Source organism: Spermophilus citellus, assembly GCF_964194105.1.
Source record: "Spermophilus citellus genome assembly, chromosome: 14".
Taxonomy (NCBI): domain Eukaryota; kingdom Metazoa; phylum Chordata; class Mammalia; order Rodentia; family Sciuridae; genus Spermophilus; species Spermophilus citellus.
Window position 1 is genome coordinate 7,268,862 of NC_138194.1, and position 22,900 is coordinate 7,291,761.

At 35.8% G+C, this 22,900-nt stretch overlaps 1 pseudogene across 1 annotated transcript; it reads right to left on the reverse strand.

Annotated features, from left to right (window-relative positions):
* Nucleotides 1–2,807: 2,807 nt before the first annotated feature.
* LOC308633234 (F-actin-capping protein subunit alpha-1-like) lies at nucleotides 2,808–21,228 on the reverse strand (annotated as a pseudogene). The gene is made up of 7 exons (XR_014024334.1): nucleotides 21,195–21,228; nucleotides 13,215–13,420; nucleotides 9,488–9,567; nucleotides 7,992–8,070; nucleotides 6,006–6,077; nucleotides 3,540–3,602; nucleotides 2,808–3,154 (listed from the first exon to the last, which is right to left on the reverse strand). The product of XR_014024334.1 is annotated as an F-actin-capping protein subunit alpha-1-like (transcript).
* Nucleotides 21,229–22,900: the final 1,672 nt, after the last annotated feature.

Sequence of the window (22,900 nt, forward strand, 5' to 3'; positions counted from 1 at the left end):
GGCCCTGGATACCATATGGTGATTTCATCAATGTGTGCTAAAACAGGCACAATTTAAGCAATTATTCTGCTGAAGAAGGTTAAAAAGTCAGGGAGTCTCTGCAGGAGATGGCAAGGGGGATTTATTTCCTAGCATTTACACAAGCAACCAAGGGTTTTAGATAGCCTGAGATTTCAACTTGTAAAGTCTTTCTGGAATAAGGAAATCAATAAGATAGTTTGGGATAGGCTGACAAGGTTTATCAAGTTAAATGTAAGAATGTTTGAAACTATTTGCATTACAAGAATGGAATACATTAAATGTCCCTCAAAAAGGTGGGGATTTGAACTGACCTTGGGTGGAAGGTGAAGAAACTCCCTCTGGTTCTCTGTTGGGAAACAGGATAAAAAGCCTTTCCCACAGGTCATCAGTAGCTAACCAGACTTGGAGGAGAGGAAAGCAGCATTTAAAGTTAAGGCAATGTGAAATATTACCCAAATTCCAGGTGCAGGAATTCTTTAATTTCTACTTCCAGCCTAGTGACTGCCATCTATAATGGGTAGAGAAGATAACTTTTTCTTTTGGGCATTAATATAAATCAACAAAACCTTTGACTCGCTGGTAGCTTTTGGGTGGAGAGTGGTTCCTACTTTGCTAACACACACACACAATAACAACAACAAAAGCTGTCTTTTCAAGTCTTTGATATTTACTGCATTTATAATAGTTGAAAGTAGGGCTCTTCCTGCAAGCAGCCTGAAGTGATCTATAAGAATGATTCCTTACTCAGCTGACCTAGAAAACACTACAAAATCATCCAAGAGATTGAAATCTGCATATTCACTTTAAGAATACCATTAAACTGCTCAAACCATCAAGGATATGACTATCCAAAAAGCCATCAAGTATCTGAAAGTTGACACTTTAAAGATATTCTGGTATTACAGTGGAGTTGGTAGGTGTGCTCAGGCCAAACAATGGGGCTGGACACAGGGTTGGTGGCCTAAACAGAATGAACTTTTGTTGATATGCTCAGAGATGCGGAAAGTAGCTGGGTCCAGTGGTGCACACCCGTAATCCCAGCAGCTTGTGAGGCTGAGTCAGGAGGATTGCTGAGTTCAAAGCCAGCCTCAACAATTTAATGAAGCCCTAAGCAACTCAGTGAGGCCCTGTCTCTAAATAAAATAAAAATATGGCTGGGGATGTGGCTCAGTGGTTGAGTGCTCCTGAGTTCAATCCCTGGAACCCCCCCCCCAATGTCCCCAAAATGCAGAAAGTAATGCTGAACTTTAGGTGAAGATTCTCTGATCACTGAACAGATCCAGATGAACAAAGCACCCAACATGTACACCAGAGTTCATGGTCAGATTAACCTAATCATAAACTTCACTACAGAGATGAAAAGGAACAAATTATTCATAAATCAAAAGAGGAAGTTGGACAGAAGAAAAACATATCCCAGAAGAAACTAATAGAAAGTTAAAACAAGATCAAATACATTGAATTTCTTACCTTGAGAAGAAAGGTTGAAGAGATGCATCAAAAAGGAGAGAGGCTCAGATACTTTTAGAACAAAATGGGTATATTTCTATTGAAATACCTGATACAGAAGATAGTGTTGTATGGATGGATAGTATGAATGACAAATAATACAAATATATTATATTTGAAATAAACAAAAATGCTTACACAGCATTCACTTGGAAACAAACTCTTGCTTGACTGTATTACTGAGCAAAGAAAAAGCGGAAGCACAAACACCCTTCTTATTTGACATGTATTTGGAGACAGGTAGGAAGATACTACTTGGTTTTAAAAAACTGACCTTCCCTTAAGGCCTGGTCATAGAATTGTAAACAATGTAAATGAATCTACCATTACCAGTTGTCCTATCATATCTATGTCACCTGTGTATTCTGAGATCACATACATACCTGACAATATATCTGGGAAGGGTTGCTATATCACAGTTACACTTTGTTTCTTGGCAGGCAGGACTGAGGAAGAGTAATTTGGAACACGTTTTACATCCTACTTAGAAAACACTAGTATTCCCTTAAATAACAGGTTACAGTAGAAAGATACTGCCTGTAAGTTACGTTTTCACTTTGGTTCATCTTAAGTTTTTGTGATTTACAGAGTTGATTCATTTGCTTATAGTATAAACCTGCCACAAAGTGTTAAAGCACAAGATATGGATTATTCCTTCAGCATCTGCATTTTCAAGTTTTATACTCTACTACATCCACAGTATGTCCGTAGTTCTTGTATACTTAAAAAAATAATACATGAATAAAACTATTCTAAAAATGCAGATGTCTATAACTACAATGGTACTAAGTGGGAAGAAGACAATGAGGAAACGAAGAAAGCAAACATATTCCATGTGCAGGGAATGTGGTTCAAGTTTTTGGATTTAAAAATGAGTGCCCCCCAGAGAAGCTGGCTGTCATGGAATTTCCAGAAAACTTCTTTGCCCCCCAAAATGGACCTGAAAAGCCTCAATCCAAACTTTTGAAAACTATAGTTATGAGATGCTATAAATGATGATCAAAGCAGTCAGAGGGAGAAGGATGAATGTGTCTTCCATTTAGCTCCGATTTGTAGTAGAGCCTCCTTGGCTGTTGGTGGATCAGTCAAAAGCACTGAAGTACCAGAAGTGCTTTGGAGCACAGGGTAAAAGTACTAAGCATATTATCTGTCTAAATCAGTAACAGGATTTCATGGCTAGGAAAATTTTCTAAAGAGTAAAATGACCCCAGAATAGATGGATCTTTCTTCAACACTAATTGTAGCAGAATTAACAAAAAGGATTTACAAGTAGATATAGTGATAACAGAAAAATACAAGGCAGAGAACACAAAAAGATGAAGTCAATGCTATAGGTTCAACAGTATTTCATGAGGCTAAAAAAATCTGTTAACTTTGAAAGCCCTAGCAAAATATCACTCTTGTTTATAAATCACTTATTTATCATATGACCACATGTTGAATCCTTTTCTTTCTACATACTGAAGAATCCTACAGTCAGCCTTTAAGCATTCTGCATTTCTTTGCCAATCTTGTAGCTGAGTATCTTGTTCCAGTCAGTTTTGGTGCAGGTAACTGGAAGCTGCCGGCGCAAGGCCTTGAATGTGGTGTCTGACATTGTTTGGTAGTTTTCACTAATTGCAGTCTGCAACAGATAATTGAAGGTTAGTTACTTGAACAGAAATGGGTTGGTTGTGAATAGGAAAGTAACTCATTAGTCAAAAGACATGCTTACATTACAAGAGTTAGACTTGTAATGGATAGATTATATTATTTCTAGTGAGCAGGATAGATTATATTACTTCTAGTGAGCTCCTCTTTAAATTCTGAAGTGAGCCAAGAAGATCATCTATATTGTTTAAACTAGAACTATGGTCTCTTCCAAACTTGAAACCTTAATTTCAAGCAGAATGCCAGATTAAAAGGTCTGACTCAACAGCATAGGCATTCAAGTTAAAAGAGAGAAAGGACTAACAAATATATTAACAGAAAAATATGGCACTAGAAAAATTAGTTCCAAGTCTTCTTACCTGATATTCATTTTCTGCACTCTCTATGATTTGAATAAACTCCTTGGCAGTTTGGACTTCATTCTAATGGAGAAAGAGGAAGAAAAAAATGAATGAATTATTCGGTTCCTTTTTTATTGGTTGAGTACAGCAAAAGGGGTGTTCTGCCACTGAGCACAGCCCTTTTTCTGAATTTTTAGACATGGTTTCACTAAGTTATCAAGGCTGGCCTTGAGCTTGCAATTCTCCTGCCTCTAGATTCTGGAGTTGCTGGGATTATAGGCGTGTGCCACTGAAGCAAGCAGTGCTTATATATTTAAAAATTCATTTGTGCTGGATACAGTGGCAACTCCAGAGGCTAAGGCAAACGGATCAAAACTACAAGGCCAGCATTGGCAACTTAGCAAAACCCTGCCTCAAAATAAAAATTTTGAAAATAAATACAAGGGGCTGGAGATAATAGTTCAATGATAGAGCAAATCCCTGGGCTCAATCTCTAGTATCACAACAAACCCGCAAGCACTAAGTAAAATGATGCTGAAAAGTTGATCCATATTAACTAACTCTGATATGATAATTCCTAGTTTACCAAGCATTCCAGTGCACATTACCTCCTTTGATTCTTTGGATTATCCTGTGAAATAAATAGTGTATTATCATCACCTTCATTCTGCAGACAAAAATAGAATCTTCTAAAATAATATGACCAAAATTATACAGCTTTTGAATGGTAAAAATAGAATCTGAATCCAGGTCTTCACCAAAACTAAAAACCAGACAAACAAACCCCATGTACTTTCCAGTCTATCACAGATAGACTGAAGAGATCATTACTGTGTCTTTAAATCTTAATGCCCTGAAAAAATATTTTTGCTTTAAGATGAAATGAACAGGGGTGGGGTTGTAGCTCAGCAGTAGAGAGCTCGACTCACATGCACAAGACCCTGGGTTCAATCCTCACCACCACATAAAAATAAATAAGTGGAATAAATGTGTTGTGTCCAACTACAAATAAAATAAATATTTAAAAAAGATGAAATGAACAATGCCCTCAGGGCCGCACCCCAGGACCTTTGCTTGCTAAGCAAGTGCTTTGCCACTGAGTTACATTCCAGCTCGATGTCTGCCTTTTCCACTCTTTTTTTTAAATATTTTTTTAAGTTGTAGATGGACACAATACCTTCATTTTATTTGTTTATTGTATGTGGTGCCAGGAATCAAACCTGGTGCCTCACACATTCTAGGCAAATGCTCTACCACTGAGCCACAGCCCCGGCCCTGCCTTTTCCACTCTTACTCTCATGTTTCTACAATACAGTTTCTAAGAAACTTCATGATGTGCAGTGACTTTACCACTGTGAGGGTTACAGACTGTATGAAGCTGATATGAGAATCCAGCTGTCTTTTATTAAGGCAGATATTACACAATTTGTGAAGACATAAATTAATGTTATTCTTTTTACTTTTTTTTTTCTTTTGCTTTGGAAAGTTAGTTATCACCCACAAAAAAATGTTTCTATGTTGCTAGATGTGGTGGTGCATGCCTATGATCTCAGCAACCTGGAAGGCAGAGGCAGAAGGATCACAAGTTTGAGGCCAGACTCAGCAAGGCCTTAGCAACTTATCGAGATGGTGTCTCAAAAAAAAGGGGGGTGGGGGTGGGGATATGATTCAGTGGTTAAGTGCTCCTCCTGGGTTCAGTCCCTAGTGGGGGGAAAGGTATACTCATACATTGCTGTTGGGACTGCAAATTGGTACAACCACTCTGGAAAGCGGTATGGAGATTCCTAAGAAAACTTGGAATGGAACCATCATTTGACCTAGTTATCCCACTCCTCAGAAATATTCCAGATGACTTAAAATCAGCATACTAGAGTGACATGGCCACATCAATGTTCATGGCAGCTCAATTCACAATAACTAAGTTATGGAACCAACCTAGGTGCACTTCAACAAATGAATGGATAAAGAAAACACAGTACATATACATAATGGAATAATACTCAGCCATAAAGAAGAATGAAATTATGGTATTTGCCAGTAAATGGATGGAACTGGAGACTATCATGCTAAGTGAAATAAGCCAATACCAAAAAATAAAAGGCCAAGTGTTCTGATATGTGGATGCTGACTCACAACTGGGGGGGGGTGGGCAGAGGTTCACTGAATTGGAGGAGGGAGTGGGCTGGGAATAGGGGGAAGGGAGGAGAGTTAAGAATGGGAAAGATAGTAGAATAAATTGGACATAACTTTCCTATGTTCATATATGAATACATGACCAGTGTAACTCCACATCATGTACAACCACAAGAATGGGAAATTATACTCCAGGTACGTATAAGTCAAAATACATTCTATTGCCATATATAACTAAACAAACAAACAAAACAAAAACAAATAATGGATGGATTGCACTCCAAAGCAAAACAAAATATTTTAAAGTAAAAAAGAAAAAAGTGAAAAAGACATTAAATATTGTATACTCACCCAAACAGTTACTAAATCTTGTACATCTTTATGACTAACCAACTGAACATTGCCATCTTCATAATAGTGAACCTGTGTGATGAAGTATTTGATCAAGTTTATGTTTATGTTTAGTTCATATAGAATCCTATTACTTAATGCACAGATTCATGCTTTAAGCTATCTTTTAAGTTGACAATCCATGTTTAGCAATTCTGAATAATTAACACAATCAATGATAATTCATAGCGGTATCAACATAAAATTCACAGAATATTTAAGTTTAAGAATTCTTTTTTTAATATTTATTTTTTAGTTGTAGTTGGACACAATATCTTTATTTTATTTATTTTTATGTAGTGCTGGGGATTGAACCCAGGGCCTCACATGTGCTAGGCGAGTGCTCTACCACTGAGCCACAACCCCAGCCCAGTTTAAGAATTCTTTGGTCTTGATGGTGCATGCTTGTAATCCCAGTGACTTGAGAGGCTAATGAAAGAGGATGGAAAATTTGAGGCCAGTATTAGCAACTTAATGAGACCTTGTCTCAAAAAATAAAAAGGGCTGGATATAGTTCATTGGTAAAGTGAACCTGAGTTCAATCTTGTACAAAAGAAAAAAGAAACAAAACCTCTTTCCTTACCAGATAAAATTTAAGTTCAAAAAACATTTGTGTGTGGCTGTGGCTCAGTGGTAGCATGCTCACCTAGCATGCATGAGGCACTGGGTTCAATCCTCAGCACCACATAAAAATAAATAAAATAAAGTCCATGAACAACTAAAAAATTTTAAAAACAAATAAAAACAAAAACAACAAAAAACATTTGTGTTTTTGATTCCAGGCACTGGGCCAGACATTATGACTACAAAGATAAATAAGATCCCACTTTAGAAATATTAAAAATAATAAAAAGCATGGAAAATTAGTTTCTTTTTGAAAACCAAGGAGTTTTAATGGATCCTAATACTTAATATGTGAGACAAGGCCATACAAATATCATCAATATGCAGGAGGTACATAGATCTGACTGGCAGGAAAAACCTAATTGGGAGTTAAAAGAAAATCACTGAAAACCAAATATTTGATGGGAAATTACACTATAAAAATAAGTGTGACATAGGCCAGATGCAGTGGCACATGCTTGTAATCCCAGGAACTCTGTAATGTGAGGCAGAAGGATCTTGAGTTCAAAGTCAGACTCAGCAATTTAGCAAGGCCCTAAGAAACTCAGCACGACCCTGTAGCTAATAAAATAAATCACTGAATTTCTTAGAGCCTTCATTTTGCTGAGGCTGGCTTTGAACTCTAGATCCTCCTATCTCAGTCTCCTGAGCCACTGGGATTACAGGTGCGTGCCACTGTGTCTTGCTAGGCCTAAATATCTTAATGTCTCTTTCAAATAATTTTCATTGTGACTTTTAAAAGATAATAAAAATGAAGTAAGCCTTCTCCCAAAGTGTGACCAGAAATTCTGTATTAAAAAGTGTACATGTATAGGGCTGGGGATATAGCTTAGTTGGTAGAGTGCTTGCCTTGCATGTATAAGACCCTGGGTTCAATCCCCAGCACCCACCCTCCGAACGCACACACAAGTATAAAACAGGGCTGGGGGTGTGGCTCAGCAATAGAGAGCTTGCCTCGCACGTGTGAGGCACTGAGTTCACTCTTCAGCACCACATAAAAAAATAACCAGCAAACAGTATTCTCTACATAATTATCTTTATCAACCCAAAATAGATCTCTGTTTAACTCCCTCCCCAGGAAAGCTTTTATTTCTACTCACTTCCATTCACCTCTCTTTGCATCTGCATATAAGTTAGTACTTATTTTAATTCTACAACAATGACCGACTTGCATGTTTATTTTAAAATGTGAAGTTTTATTTATTTAGGCAGTGCTGGAGATTGAACCCAGGTCTTATGCATATTTGGCAAGCACTGAGTCATACTCCCAAACCAAAAATATAAACGTTTCTACCATGATAAATGAACATGTTTGAATCTTACCTGAATCCTGAGTACTCCAACCACCTGGGCTGTAGGTGGTGTAATAGTGAACTTCCACTCTGATCTCCAACGACCATTCCTATTAAAACATACACATACAGTGCTGCAGAATTAGCAGTAGGCACAAGAAAGAGGTGATTTACCACTGAGGCCAAAAAGTTGAAAAAAATTTTTGAGGGGTTGAGGAGGAGGGGACCAGTCATTCCCAATTTGATAAACCCAAGGCATACTCAAACCTAAGTCTGGAACCAAGTGGCCTGACCATAAATGTTTTCTAAATTATCTGGATTTCCACTTTTCCTTAGTTTGCTTTGAAGTGAACCATGCCCATTCTGTTCAGGGTATGCTCTTCTGAAAATGGACAGGCTGCTGAGTTACATAATCAACTCAAATATTACTAACCCTTACCCAAGTAAAACTCAATAATTTCAACTGGGCACTTTATATTAATCATTTGTTCTCACTCAATATAAAAGTACTTTTTAAAAAGATATGGCTATAGAATCTTAGAATTGGAGCTGGGTATGGTGACACATTCTTGTAATCTTAGTGACTCACAAGACTAAGACAGAAGGATTGCAAGTTCAAGACCAGCCTCAGCATCTTTGTGAGACCCTGTCTCAAAATAAAAAAATAAATAAATAACAAGAACTAGGGATGTATCTCAGTGGTAAAGCACCCCTCGGTTCAATCTCACATATTGGAGAGAAAACAAAACAAAACAAAACAAAACAAAACAAAACAAAACAAAAAAAAAACCAAATTAGAATTGGAAGGAATCTAAATGATGTCTAAATTCATAGATGGAGAGCTAAAATCTTGTAAGTAAAAAAATTACCTTGCTGAGGCAGGAGGATTAGAAGTTCAAGGCTAGCCTCAAGAATTTAGCAAGACCCTCAGCAACCTAGTGAAATCCTGTCTCAAAAATAAAAAGGACTAGGATGTATGTAAATTAATAAATGTTGGGAGCAGCGAATGAATTGTATAATCGTTGAGCTGTCCCTGCTGGGAACTCTCTGCGCAAAGGCCTAGATTTGAAACTGTCCAGCTGCTGTGGTGATGCCCTGTTCAAAGGGAAATTCCATGCTAGCCAGGGACTTATCATATCTTAACCTTGGGTTCTAATGACAGCTGTCCACAGGTGGAGAATTTTGAGCACAAGCTGATAGTTCTAATTGAGCTGTTTATACCCTCCACTTTGGTTCTGTTTATCTTTAAGAAACTTTCTTACAACGAATCCTTTTGAGGTTAAAACCTATATAATAAACATGGTGAACTGGCTCTGGGTTGTCCATCCCTCATCAGGGGATGGAGAACCATGGGGCCCTAGCTTTTTCTCTATTTGTCTTGTCTCCATCTCCTTATCACCTGGTCTGGTATCTGAATTAAGTGCTGTGCAGTTTGCAGCAAAAAAAAAAAAAATCTCAAAATGGATAAAAATTGCTGATTTCTCTACAAAATAATTAGATGCAAAAAAGAGAATATCTATTTCTTACCAAAAGTTTTTAGGCTGAAACTGGTGGCTTTCAATACATGCCATGATAGTCTGTTGCACATCTATAGTTTTAGAATAAACCTATTGGGGGAAAAAATCAAACTAGAAATACACAATTAATCTAAATGCCAGACAATGCACATAAGCAATGTATTAAATCCTTGAGACAGATAGAACAAGCAAAACATAGCACTCACAACCAGATCCTGTTAAATTCTTTATATATATATATATATATATATATATATATATATATATATATATATATTTAGTTATATATATATTTAGTTGTAGTGGACACAATACCCATATTTTATTTTTTAATGTGGTGCTGAAGATCGAACCCAGTGCCCTGTACATGCTAGGCAAGCACTCTACCTCTGATCCACAACCCCAGCCCTAGATTCTGTTAAATTCTAACAGAGACAGAGTTACAATGAATAGAGGAAAATATTGCTCCCGGCTTAGAGTTTAATGGAGGTGCCATTTAAGCTGAGCTTTACAAAGCAGATAAGATTCTGATAAGCAGAGACTGAGAATAAAGACCAGTAAACAGTTCAGGCATGAAATCAAGGGTTTGTTAAGTGAATGTCAATTAGGTCATCATGTTAGAGGGTATGTGTAAAGTAGACTAGTGGGAGACAAAATGGTAGATTTAGACCATACAGTAGTATATATAAGTAAAAACTTTAGATTTCATTCTACAGGAAGCAGAAACAGAGTAAAACAACATGACCAAAACTATTATATTGGAAGAATATGACCAGCACTATTATTTTTGGAGAATGACCAGTACTGCTATACAGGAAAAAAGGGAAGAAAAGCTGGAGGCTGGTTAGAAGACCACATAAATTAATTTAGGTCATAATCTAGGGTAGTATCAAATGGTAATGAAAAGGAAGGGTTCCAGACAGAATGCATAAGTTTAGCAATATATTGTAACTGAAGGGTTAAACAAACAAATGGACAAACAAAAACAAAAGGAAGGGCCAAAGTATTTGTACATCTGAATGACTGGAAGATGGTGGTATCAGTAACAAACTGGGAAATCTAGATGGAAATGTCTAGCCAGTAGTTACAGAAACACCAGCTCTTCCTTACAGTAGAAATAATTGGAAACAATTACTAGAGGAATGCAAAGAAGCCATCGAATTTTAGAGTTCACATAATATGTTTTCCCATATTATTTTCTATTTGCTCTAATAAAACTGGCAAAACTACAACAAAATAAAAGAAAAGGCATGTTTATCATCCACAAAAGGTAAAGCTGAAGTTAGTTCATAGGTGTTTCTGTTCAAGGTCTCTTAAGAGAATAAGTGGTGAAGATAAAACCAAAACACATTGTTTTTCTAACACTAAGTCTGTGTTACTTTCCCTATATTTAGTGGGCTATGAACTTTCAAGAGTATTTTAAAAGTTTTTGGATATTAGAAAATTAGAGACAAAGTAAAAAGAGTTAATAGGTATTGATAATGGAAGTCTAAGCAAAAGATCATTTCTATTTTCTGGGCTCAGTATGAAACAGCAGCAGAAGTCAAGGACCACAAAAATGTTCACTGGATCAAGTGATTCAGGAACCATTAATACTCTCAGAGAGCACTTTCTATAGGATGGAGACTAAAGTAAAACTCAAAGGCTCATAAGTGGATGAGTAATGAGGACATGGCACTAGTAGGGGAAGAAGGCCCAATGATTTGGAGGGTAAGGAAGAAAACAGAGGAGAAACAGCAAGATGAACAGAAACAACTCAGAGGAATTATCATGATTAAAGTTTTATCTCCATTAAGCACAGGAAAAATAAGAACATTTCTAAGTAATGAGAACTATATAAGAAGAAAAAACAAAGTCATATGGAATTGTCTTAAAGTACACAGGATAGTATGAAACCAAGAGTAAGAACCTTTCTTTCTCAAATTCAAGTATAACAGAAAAGTTTTTCAGTGTGGAGGGAAGAGAAAAAGATTTTATGTCAGACTCACACCTAATAAAACATTGGGGATTAGATGCTCATCTAGGACAAATAAGAATTGTCTGAAAAATGCCACATAGAAAATGTGATAGGTAATAATGAGTTGAAATTACTAAAATAGATTACTAAGCAAGACAGCTAAGAATACAGAAAACTAGTGTACAGTAGACACCATTAGAAAAATTCCAGCACTGTGTTGCTCATTTGATAGCTAAGGGAAGTGAAAAAAGACCCCTGAGGTTATTTGCCATTGAAACTCTCCAAATTAAGAATGGGGAATGACAAACTTTGAATAGGTAACAAATGACAAATTGAAAGTATATTTAGGATCGAAAAGCCAATTTCTAAAAGGAAGTGTATCAAGTCTCCCACTGCAATACTGGGTTCCAAAAAGAATTCTGTACTGGTATCCACCAAGATGGGTTTTCTCCTTTATTAAATAAATAAAAAAAACAAATAATTAATTAAATAAATAAAATAATAATGTTATCTACCATTTAGGCAGGGCTTATGTTGTGCCACTGTTTTAAGCACTGTAAATGCATCATTAACTCATTTAATCCTCACATCAATACTATGTGGTAAGAACTATTTCCATTTCAAATGAGAAAATAGACATAAAACTATTAAGTCATTTACCTAAGGTCACACAGCTAGTTAGGTGGCAGGGCTAAGACTCATACCATTTATTAAAGTTTAAATGTAAGTGCTCTTAACTAACTTTCTATATTGCCATTTCACTCATCATCATCACATATTTAAAATACTCAAGTTAATGTATTGTTTTGAGAATTGCTTAGAGATTAGATTTTCAGCATTCTCATTAAACAATAAACCTGTTAGGTAATGCATGTTAATTAGCTCAATTTAGCCATTCCATAGTGAATACATATTTCAAAACATCATGATTTTATTAATTGATATAAGTTTAAAATACAATAATAAAAAATTATTAAACATTCTGAGGCTGGTGTTACAGCTCAGCTGGTAGAGTTCTTGTTTTACATGCACAAAACCCTAGGTTCAATTCACAGCACTACCAAAACAAACAAACAAACAAATAAAAAATTAAACATTCTATACATATTTTTTTCTTGTCACAATATTATAAATGGGAAATCATGTAGAGCCAAATTTATCTGTTAGATCCCAAGAGATAGTAAAAAATAAAAATAAAATTACTCTGGATTTCTAAAAGTGTTTATTTCAAAACAGTTTTGATTATCTAGTGAAAAATATCTTAACTATGCAGAAGTAGTTTTTTGTATAAATGCCTATGCCAAAAAGACACAAATGTGGACAATAGATCTCCCAACAATTTTAACATTTTTTCCTAAGTCTAAGTTAAAGTATTTAAAAACTTAATTTTTGAAGGAAGGCAATATTTTTTCATAAGTAAGATAAATATGAAATAGAACATATAGAAATTTAAAATTATTATGCATTGTGATTTTATAAATAAATTTTTCATGTATTTATACTCCTTTCAAAAATGGTTTAGGGGGCTGTGGTTGTGGCTCAGTGGTAGAATGCTTGTAGTATGTGTGAGGCACTGGGTTCAATTCTCAGCAACACAAATAAATAAATAAATAAATACCCACTGACAACTAAAAAATATTTTTAAAAAAATTTAGGGAATAAAGTACAGAGACCATAACTAAGAAAGAAGTGATGTTTGGTTGGCTAAAGTTCCCAAGTGATAAGGTAAATGTAAGAAATATAACACTCTGATAATGAAACAGGCAGACAGTTACTTAACAGTACAGAAGCCATTGGAATAATGATCTTTCACATAGACTCTTAAAGCATTGTCATAGGATTCTCTCCAAGACTTCAAACCTCCATCTACTTCCTCTGGTTAAGGGTCACTTGCTTCTTTCCATAAGTGATCAAACTTAAAGGAGATTTTGTTTCTTGGATCTAAAAATTGGCTATTACCCAGGTCACCATGTTCTGTAATTAAGACTTTCCAAAGAAGAATTAAAATTATGAGTAACTATAAAAAATATAGTTATCACATTTTGCAAAACAAGTAAATAAAATTGAGGAAAGCAGTTTTTCATTAAGTCAAATTTCTCTTTCATATTGATTTTTTCCAAGTCTCACTTTTATTCTTATGAAAATATTATATTTATGGTAAGTCAACTTTATCCTATAAATTGCCCCCCTCCTAAACACCCATCATTTCTTGGTTGGTTTAATATTTATGTAAGTACTTTTGAACACTTTGGTATTATTTTTTCTACACTTTATGCAAAATTTTCAGAGTCACTATACTGAACATTTAAAAATATATAAAGGTAAAAATCTCCTATTTTCCAAATAGCAAATTCCTAAAGGAACTTAAAGTAGCCTACATTTCAGTATGAATGCTTTTATTTCCCCATTGAATAAAAATGTCTCCTGTTATTCTTACCAAAATGAATTAGAGACAGCTGGAAAACTTTTAAGATCTCTTGATTTTCTCTCTTCATATTAGGGGCATATCTCTCTCTCTCTCTCTCTCTCTCTCTCTCTCTCTCTCTCTCGTCAAAGATAACAACTAGTATCAGCAGAAAGAGAAAAGAATTTCCTAATGTGTAGAATATTTTTAAAAACTTTGAAAATCAAGACATAAATTTATTCAGCACTTAATATACATCTGCTTTAGTTTCTATCATCTCAACTACGTGTCAGGCATAGTCTGTCTGATGGGTGTATTTTTTCATATATTTTTTTGATCTTTTGAAAATATGTGAAAAGGCCATTTGTTGGGCATGTAAGCTGGAAATAAGCCTACTTGCCTTTGTGCAGGATCATAGGGCTCCACTCACTGGTCTGTATATTTGTGGTTTGGAACACCAACCACAACCAGCCCCATTACCATGGTAACCTGGCAACACTCAGGTGCACATTGTGTTCCTTTTCTTTCTGCTTTTTGCCAGTGAACTTTCAGCCCATTGGATGCCACTTGTAAGTGTGTTGCTTGCTCACTGGATTATTATGGCCCTCAGCTAAATTTACTAGGTAACAGACTATGCATAAAAGGCTTCCCTATGCAATAACAATGTGGAACAACTTCTGTGAAACTGGTCACCAGAAGCCTCTTTTTGACTTTGTCACCACAACCTACTCAGCTCTTCAGTGGGCTTTGGCTGGACCAAGTGAGCCCACAGCCATTGAGTACTCTTCTTCCTAAAACCAAAAAGTGTGTGTGTGTGTGTGTGTGTGTGTGTGTGTGTGCGCGTGTGTGTGTGTGTGTGTGTGTGGGTGTGTGTCTGTGTGTGTGTATTTGTGTACAATTAAAAAAAATCATGGATACTTTTAAGCCAATTAATACTGCTACCAGGTAAAAAATCCCATCAATAAAGGTGCCTCTGAAAAAAAACATACTACTACACAAATCATACAGATGCTTTTTTAAGTAGATGCTACTCAAGTTTTATAATGTTATATGTTGCTCACTGTCATCATATAACTATGCTGAACCCTTTTTTTTTGATATACGAAATACCATAAGTAACATTGCCTATTATATATTAGGTGACTTATCAGTACGTGTTAACTGAATGCAAGTATTAAACTTTTTATGACATGGTATTAAAAGGATATCAGTACCAATGACTAAGAAATAAACAAAAAAAAAATCCCTGAAATCTTTAATAATCTCATAGTTATTTTTAAAATTCTGTTGGTAATTAAATTCAGCCTACAAAGAAAAAGCATGAAGTTGAATCTTTCATTTAAATTCTCAAAATTTAGCACAACATTCTCCCTCATATCTGGATCATGGACCCACTATGAAACCAACGAATACAAATTAATGAATGGCTTATGATTTAGGATTTACCATTTCCTGAGTGGACTTTCCTTGAAAAAAAATTAGTGCAAATACATTTAACATTAACAAAGCATTATAGCCTCTTATATAATAAATATGTCTTAAAAGAACTATAATTAACTCCCTTATCTCATTGCTAATATTAGTTACTTGTATGTCCATCTATTTCTTGATTTAGTACCTCAAAAGTTTATCAATCTTATTAATTTTTCCAAGAATAACCTCTTGACTTCATTGATATCAATTGTATGTTTCATTTATTTCTGCTTCATTTTTATTATTTCTTCTGTTTTTCTGTTCTTTTGCTAACTTGCTGAGATAAATAATTAACTCATTATTGTTTAACCATTATTCTTTGATATGAGCATTTTCTCAAACAGTTACTTTTGTTAAAATCAACAGATTTTATATTTTTAGTTGTAGAATTTGAAAGGAAGAAAGTAATTTGTAGTTAATCTTATTGTGCATTGTGATAGCTGATTTTATGTACCTAGATATTTGGTTATATTTTGTGTCTGAGTATCTGAGGGTTATTCTAGTTAAAAATAAACATTTAAATTGGCAAAATTAGTACAGCAATATGCCATCTCCAATGTGGGTGGCCTCATCTAATCTAATAGAGACCTTAATAGACTTAAAGACTGAGTAATAAAGAAATCTTTCTCTGTTTGATTGTATTTGAAGTGAGATGTTAGTCTTCTGCATTTGGATTATGACTCTCACTGGAACTCAGACCATTAGCTCTCAGGAAAGTGCCTCACTCTGGCCTTAAGACTCAGACTGGAACTATATAATTATAGGTCTCCAACTTGTCAAATACAGATTTTGGACGTCTTAGCCTCCATAAATGCATGAACCAATTCCTTTATAGTAAATGTATTTTTAAATGTCTCTATTTTTGTGTGCATACTATTAATTTAGCTTCTCTAGAGACACCAGAATAATGCTCCAATACAAGATACACCTGTTATACAGATAAATTATTTGAATTCATGAAAAGTAAACTTTCATTTTTATGTACCAGCTTCCAAGCTAAGGAATAAAATTTTTAAATAATAGCTCTTATAATAGAATAAAATATTATGTACTTTGGACTAAATAATATAATATAAGAAGACCCTCAGGAGAAAATTATACTCTTAAGAGAAATTGAAGTTCTAAGAACAAGATACTATTTTTGTGATTTTCAGACTTAATATTTTCTGAAGGGCTATGTTAATTCCCCACAAGAAGTTAGCAAAATTACAATCAAATCAAGCAGCCTGTATTGACAAGATAATTTAAAAAATAACATAGGAGATTCAAAAGGTTAAGAAAATCAGTAACATAATCTTTAAAGAAGCACAAGTATTTGCTCCTCTAATTGTTATAATTTACTACAAACCTGCAGCAATTAATATATTGGCATAAGGATAGAGAAATAGATCAACGGAACAGATTAGATTGTTCAGAAGCAAGATCATTTATACCCTTGTCTTACAACAAGTGACATTAGAGTATGGGAGAGTGTAGACAGTGGAGATTTGGGGTAAAGTGGATGAATGATACTGAACAATTAAAGATACCTATATGGAAAAAAAATCAACCTCAATCCCTACTTCATATTCAACATAAAAATCAATACTTGCAGGCTTTCATACCTATTAACAAAACATATTTATTAAAGTTCTGTTAATGTAAACTTGTATTTTTATGACCTTAGGTAGAAAAAAGTCTTCTTAAATAGAATACATAAGTTACTAATCATACAGGGAAGGGATACCACACTTTAACTAAATTTAACTCGGATTCATCAAAAGCCACCTCAAAGAAGAAAAAAATTAAGTTGCAGAAGTGGAGCTGGATGTGACACATATAACAAAATGATTCATATACAGAATATATGAAGAATGCCTAAACCTTCAATAGGAAGAAAAGTATCAAAACCCTAATAGAAGAAGATGGGGGTATGCATAGGGTTTATAGCTCAGTAGTAGAGTGTTTGCCTAGCATGAGCAAGGCCTGGGTTTGATCTATGTCCTACAAAATAAAGGAAAAAATACAAGCACTTCACAACAGATGACATTTAAATAGCCAATATACATACGAAGGTGCTCTAACTCTTTAGGAAATAAGGAAATGCAACTCAGACAATATTGAAAACTATTACCCACTAACCAGTAGGCAAAATTATTATCAAATATTGATGATAATTTGGAGCAATAGGAACTTTCTTACACTGCTATTGGAGCATTAAATGGCTCAAATTCAACATTTCATACATACATGAGTCACATGAGATTCTAATCAGCAACAGATCACATATATGACAGTGATCCCATAAGATTATAATGGAGCTAGCCAGGTGCAGTGGTGCACACCTACAATTTGAGCTAATAGGAGGACTGAAGTTTTGAAACCAGCCTAGGCAGCTTAGCAAGACAATGTTTTAATTTTCTTAAAGTAATAATAATAAAAGGTTGTACATGTAGCTTGGTGGTAGAGAACCCTTGGCTTTAATCCCTAGTACCACCAAAAGAGATCATAAACTAACTGAAAAAAATCCTTAATACATAATGAAGTCATAGCTGTCTTGACAACAACATGATACTCATGTGTTTGTGGTGATGTTAGTATAAACAAACTTACAGTTCTTCCAGTCATATCAAAGTATAGCACATACATTCTGAAAAGTGAATAACATTTGATAAATATAATGAGCATCTATGTTATTTATTTGTATATTTGCTCTCCCATACGTTTTTTTTTTTTATTTTGGAGTTTTGCTACTTATTTTAAAGTGCATATCCAGGTGTGGTGTTATCCACATATAGTCATAGCATTTTGGAAACTGAGGAAGGAGGATTTCTAAAGCAAGAAGATTGCTTTAATCCAGGGGATTGGTGACAGTCAAAGTAGGACCCCATCTCTTAAAAATCAAAAATGGCAAGTTTACTATAAAATAATATGCAATAACAGGCCACAGTGGGCCACAGTATGTGATTATCTAATATTATCTAGGTTTGTGTATGTATTCTTTATGATGTTAAAATAAGGACAAAATCACCTAACAATTAATCTGTCAGAATGTGTCCCATCATGAACATATATATATATATATATATATATATATATATATATATATATATTCTTTACAGTTAAGCATTTAATACAGTAGAATACAGTAGACATTGGTCAAATATGGATAATGCACATCTACAATGTAGCTCCACTGAATTGATACAGGCTCTAAAGAGTATAAAACACAGGCCATAATTAAAATATTTAGTATAGAAATGGCAAATATCTTAATTTTTTAATATATCATGTGTTGCAATGACTATATATTTATTAGGCTGAATAAAATATATCATTAAAATCAACTTAATCTCTGTCTACTTACATTTAAATGTAGCTTAGAAAAAAAATTAAATTATATATATATATATATATATATATATATTTCACATTATATTCTATTACATATCACTATTTCAGAGACATTACTCACATGTATACTTGAAGACATGCACCAGGAGGATTGTAAGTAACATTATTAGTTACAATTCCCAAAGTGGAAATTTTTACTAGAGTGTAATAATATATTGTGGCATATTCATACAACATGTAGCAAAAAATAACAGTAGTAATAAAAAACATGGATCTATCTTCAAAATATTATTAACATAATGAAGCCAGATTAAAAAATAAAAACACATATGATTGAATTCATTCTAATCTATTTAAAAAGTTCAAGATCAGACAAAACTAATTATGGTATTTAGGAACACCTGATTGGATGAGAAAATTATAAAAAAAGCAGTGACTACCATAAAAGTGGGGTACCTTTTAAAGAGATATGATGAGAAAAGTGCTGACAGTGTGCTACCTTCAACACACATTATGCTCAGTGATGGTTAAATACTGGTGTTCTGTAAATTGTATATTTTTTATTTATATGCATTTTCTGATTGAGTTACAATTCACCATAAAGAGGACTTAAAAAAGAATCATCAGGCAAAGAAAAAAGAAGGGTAAAGTTATCAATAAAATAAGTCTAAATGGTCATTCTAGTACCCAGTTCAAAGAAAAAAGGACAATTTTCAAATTCTGTAAGGGTATAGCAGAATACACCCATAACACCAGGTTCTCAGAAGAAGAGTGAGGTAGGAGTAGCAGTGAGATTATTCCAGACTTTAATAGTAATACTAAAAGCTAAGCAACACTAATTTCCAAAACAGAATTCAACATTCAAACAAATTATCAACAACATGTCATAGTAACATACTCCTATATATACCAAGGTAAAAAATCTTATCTCCCATATATTCTTTCTCATTAAGCTTATGTGGGTTCTGCTATTGTAAAATGAATATAAATATCAATAAAAGAAAAATCTGGAATATAAGAAATGAAGGAACCATTATGGAAGAATGGCCAAAAGAATCCCCAGAATGAAATGAAGGGAAAATACCACCAGTCCACATTTAGGTCAGAAAAATAGAAATATCACCAGTCCACAGTCAGGTCAGAATGCCCTGGGAGAAACTGTCTCAAGAAAAGAAAATTGATACAATGACTGAGGGAACTAAAAATCTTGAGAGAATATTTGGAAAACTGGTAGAGAGTTTGAGAATCAAAACATAGAAAACTATACAAATAAGAAAACAAGGTAATTTTCTAATCAAAAACTTCCTCCAGAGCCAATCTTGAGCAACTTAAGAGCTATAATGCCTGCAACTCTTAGCAGGCAATACAAACGTGCACGTGACAATGTCCCAAATGGGTAAAACTGAATATAATCTAAAGTACTTCACCAAAAATTTCCCAAGGTATTTAAAATGTTTCTGTGGGAATGTACATTAATTCTATTAAAAATTAATAATAAAGTAATAGAAATTGTTTTTATACTTCACTAAAATGGTCAAATTTTCTTACACATATTTTATAAGCAAAGGGTATACCACAATCATTGAGTTCAACAATATAATATTTGCCAAGCAACTAGAAAACAAGCACAACATATGAATGCTACCTAATAGGACTAAAGCAAAGGACAAGGATTAGATGCTAGTCCTGCTCTAAAATATCCTGAAAAAAATATGGATCTGAGCATGAAGATGATTTGTCAATACTACCTACACTTAAATACTATTTGCTACCACAAAGTAGTAATGGGCGTATATTGCTTTATGCTGCCAACAACATAGACCTACCTGGTAACTGAACTCACACTTCATGATAGAAGTACTATCTAAGCATTTCTCCCTTTGCCTTTAATTCAGGTCAGAGTTCATTACCACCACTCAGCACACTTCCACATTGATTTTGTCTCCTTACAGAATTGGACTACACATGGCAGAAGATCAGTTTAATACTTTAGAACCTGGTGCACCAATGAGATGACAATCATTCCACCCAATGTTTTAAAAAGCATGACTTGAAATTTGCCCTAAGGGAGCCAATGCCCACTTTTAAGAATCAGGACATTAGAAAATCTGAAATTCGGAATGCCTGAGAAAATGTTTTTACCTTTAAAACACACTACTGCCTTCCTTTTATAGGAATTTAATGTATGAAGAATTATATTCCAGGTGCAGTCTTTTTCTCTCCTGAATCCCTCCTGGGGACAACAGATGGATCGCAGCAGAGTTTGAGAAAGGACTGCGAACTGAATCCAGTTTTATGACCACAACCAACCCTTCCTTCCAGGACCTGCAAAAAAATCAAAACAAAACATACTAATTCGAGAAAATGCCCTCCAGGACCAACAGGCAGCAGAGTCCCTGCCGCCGGCCATGGGGACATGGCTGAGCCTTGGCTGAGAGCAGGGAGGACCCTGCTTCCTGTAGGACTTCAGGGATGGACAGGCACCCCACCCTCTGTGGGCCAGCCAGGTCCCTCCCCCAGGTCTCTGGTGGCTGCTAGCCCAGCACTGACCTTCTGGAGGCCCAGGACCAGCAACCCCCGCCATTTCTGATGGTTCTCTTTGCTGAAGATTTCCGACCTCCGCTGTGCCAGCTGCGTGGCCAAGGTACCCACAGTGGAGCTGGGGCAGCCGGTGGGCCAAGCCGGGCTAGGAAGGTGGCCAAGCCGCGGCAGGCCGGTAGCCACACAGGCAGAACGCAGGCCAAATGTGTCTCAGGCCACCGCCTCCAGCCTGGGCCATGACTGTGGCCAAGGAGCTCAGGGGTTCTTCCTGCGCCCAACTGGCCTTCACCTCCCAGGAAGCGCGGGAACCCTGAACTCCAGCCGCCTGCAGGGCCCTCTATTCCGCGGAGCTGGCCCCCTTCTCTGTGACTCCTGCTTTTTCTGGGCCCCCAGCCCCAAAATTGTCCCACGGGCTTCGCCTCCTTTCTGATTCCTGTGCAGGCCACGGCGGGCTGTGGGTGGAGGCAGCAGCTCCTCTGCTCCTAGCCCTGTCCCTGCACTCCAGACAGGCAATGGCCCACCTGCGTCACCTCTAGAGGGCCAATGCCACAGACTGAACGTGCAGAAGGCAGGATCATGCCACGGGGACATGCACAGGATGAGCCACCCTTGGGCAGCCACGCAGAGCTCTGGGGGGAAGCCAAGCTTCAGGGCGCAGACGCAGAGACTCAGCACGCGCTGCCTGGAGAGGCCCCACATGGAGCATACCTGCAACAGAGTGGACCAGGCTGTGGCCAGACTGAGTGTGGCCATGGATTCGGCCTCTGGGGAACTTTTCAGGGACTGTTTCAGACTCACGGAGGATAAGTGCTCTGGGCCACGTGGCCAGTTCTGCTGTGGTGTGAACTTGGCAATATAATCAATGTCATAGGCATAGGTTATAGACTATAGGAATAAGATAAGATGATATAGAGAAGCAACGGTAAGACATAAGTTCATAGACAAGTTCACAGGAGTAAGCCTTAGTAGTTAAATCATGTAACTATAATACATAGCATTTAAACCAAAGGAAATGCTCCAGCAAGAGAGGCTTAATTTAAGACTTATGTTTCAAGTCCAAGATCTGGTGGCCCTTTGGTTTGGGCCTCTGTGAAAGGTGGCACATTATTAAGGGAAAAAATATTCGAGGGATTTCTCCCACCTCAAGTCAATGGTGAATATAGAGGGGAGGGAGGAGGGAAAGGTGGAGGAGGACATGATGATGATGATGATGATGATGATGATGATGGAGGAGGAGATTTGTATTTCCCAATCTATTTTTCAAACCGTGCTTCCAAACACCTCAGGACTTTTTACTAGGCCTCATCTCCTGAAGATTTGTTACAATTCCCTGTACCACCCTCGGACCAAGCTTTTGTATTGCATAGAACTTTTGGGAACACTTATCCAAATTTTAACAGTCAACATTACTAAACTCTTGAGTAAAAAATAATTATGATATTTCTAATGTTTGAAGCTAACACAGAGCCAGATGCTGGATCAAGTAGAAACATTATTACATAGAAATGTACAGATCAGGCATATAAATGTTTAAAGCTTCTCTTCATTAATTTAAACATCTGTGAACAATCTCTAAAGAGTAGTAGTTTTTCCACTCAATGAATAGAAATCTCAAGGAAAATTTCTTTTTCAGACTCTTCATATGGAGAAACAATATAGGTATGAATATGTGTCCTGAAGGCCATTGCAAGTGAGTAATCTGTACATTTCTGTTT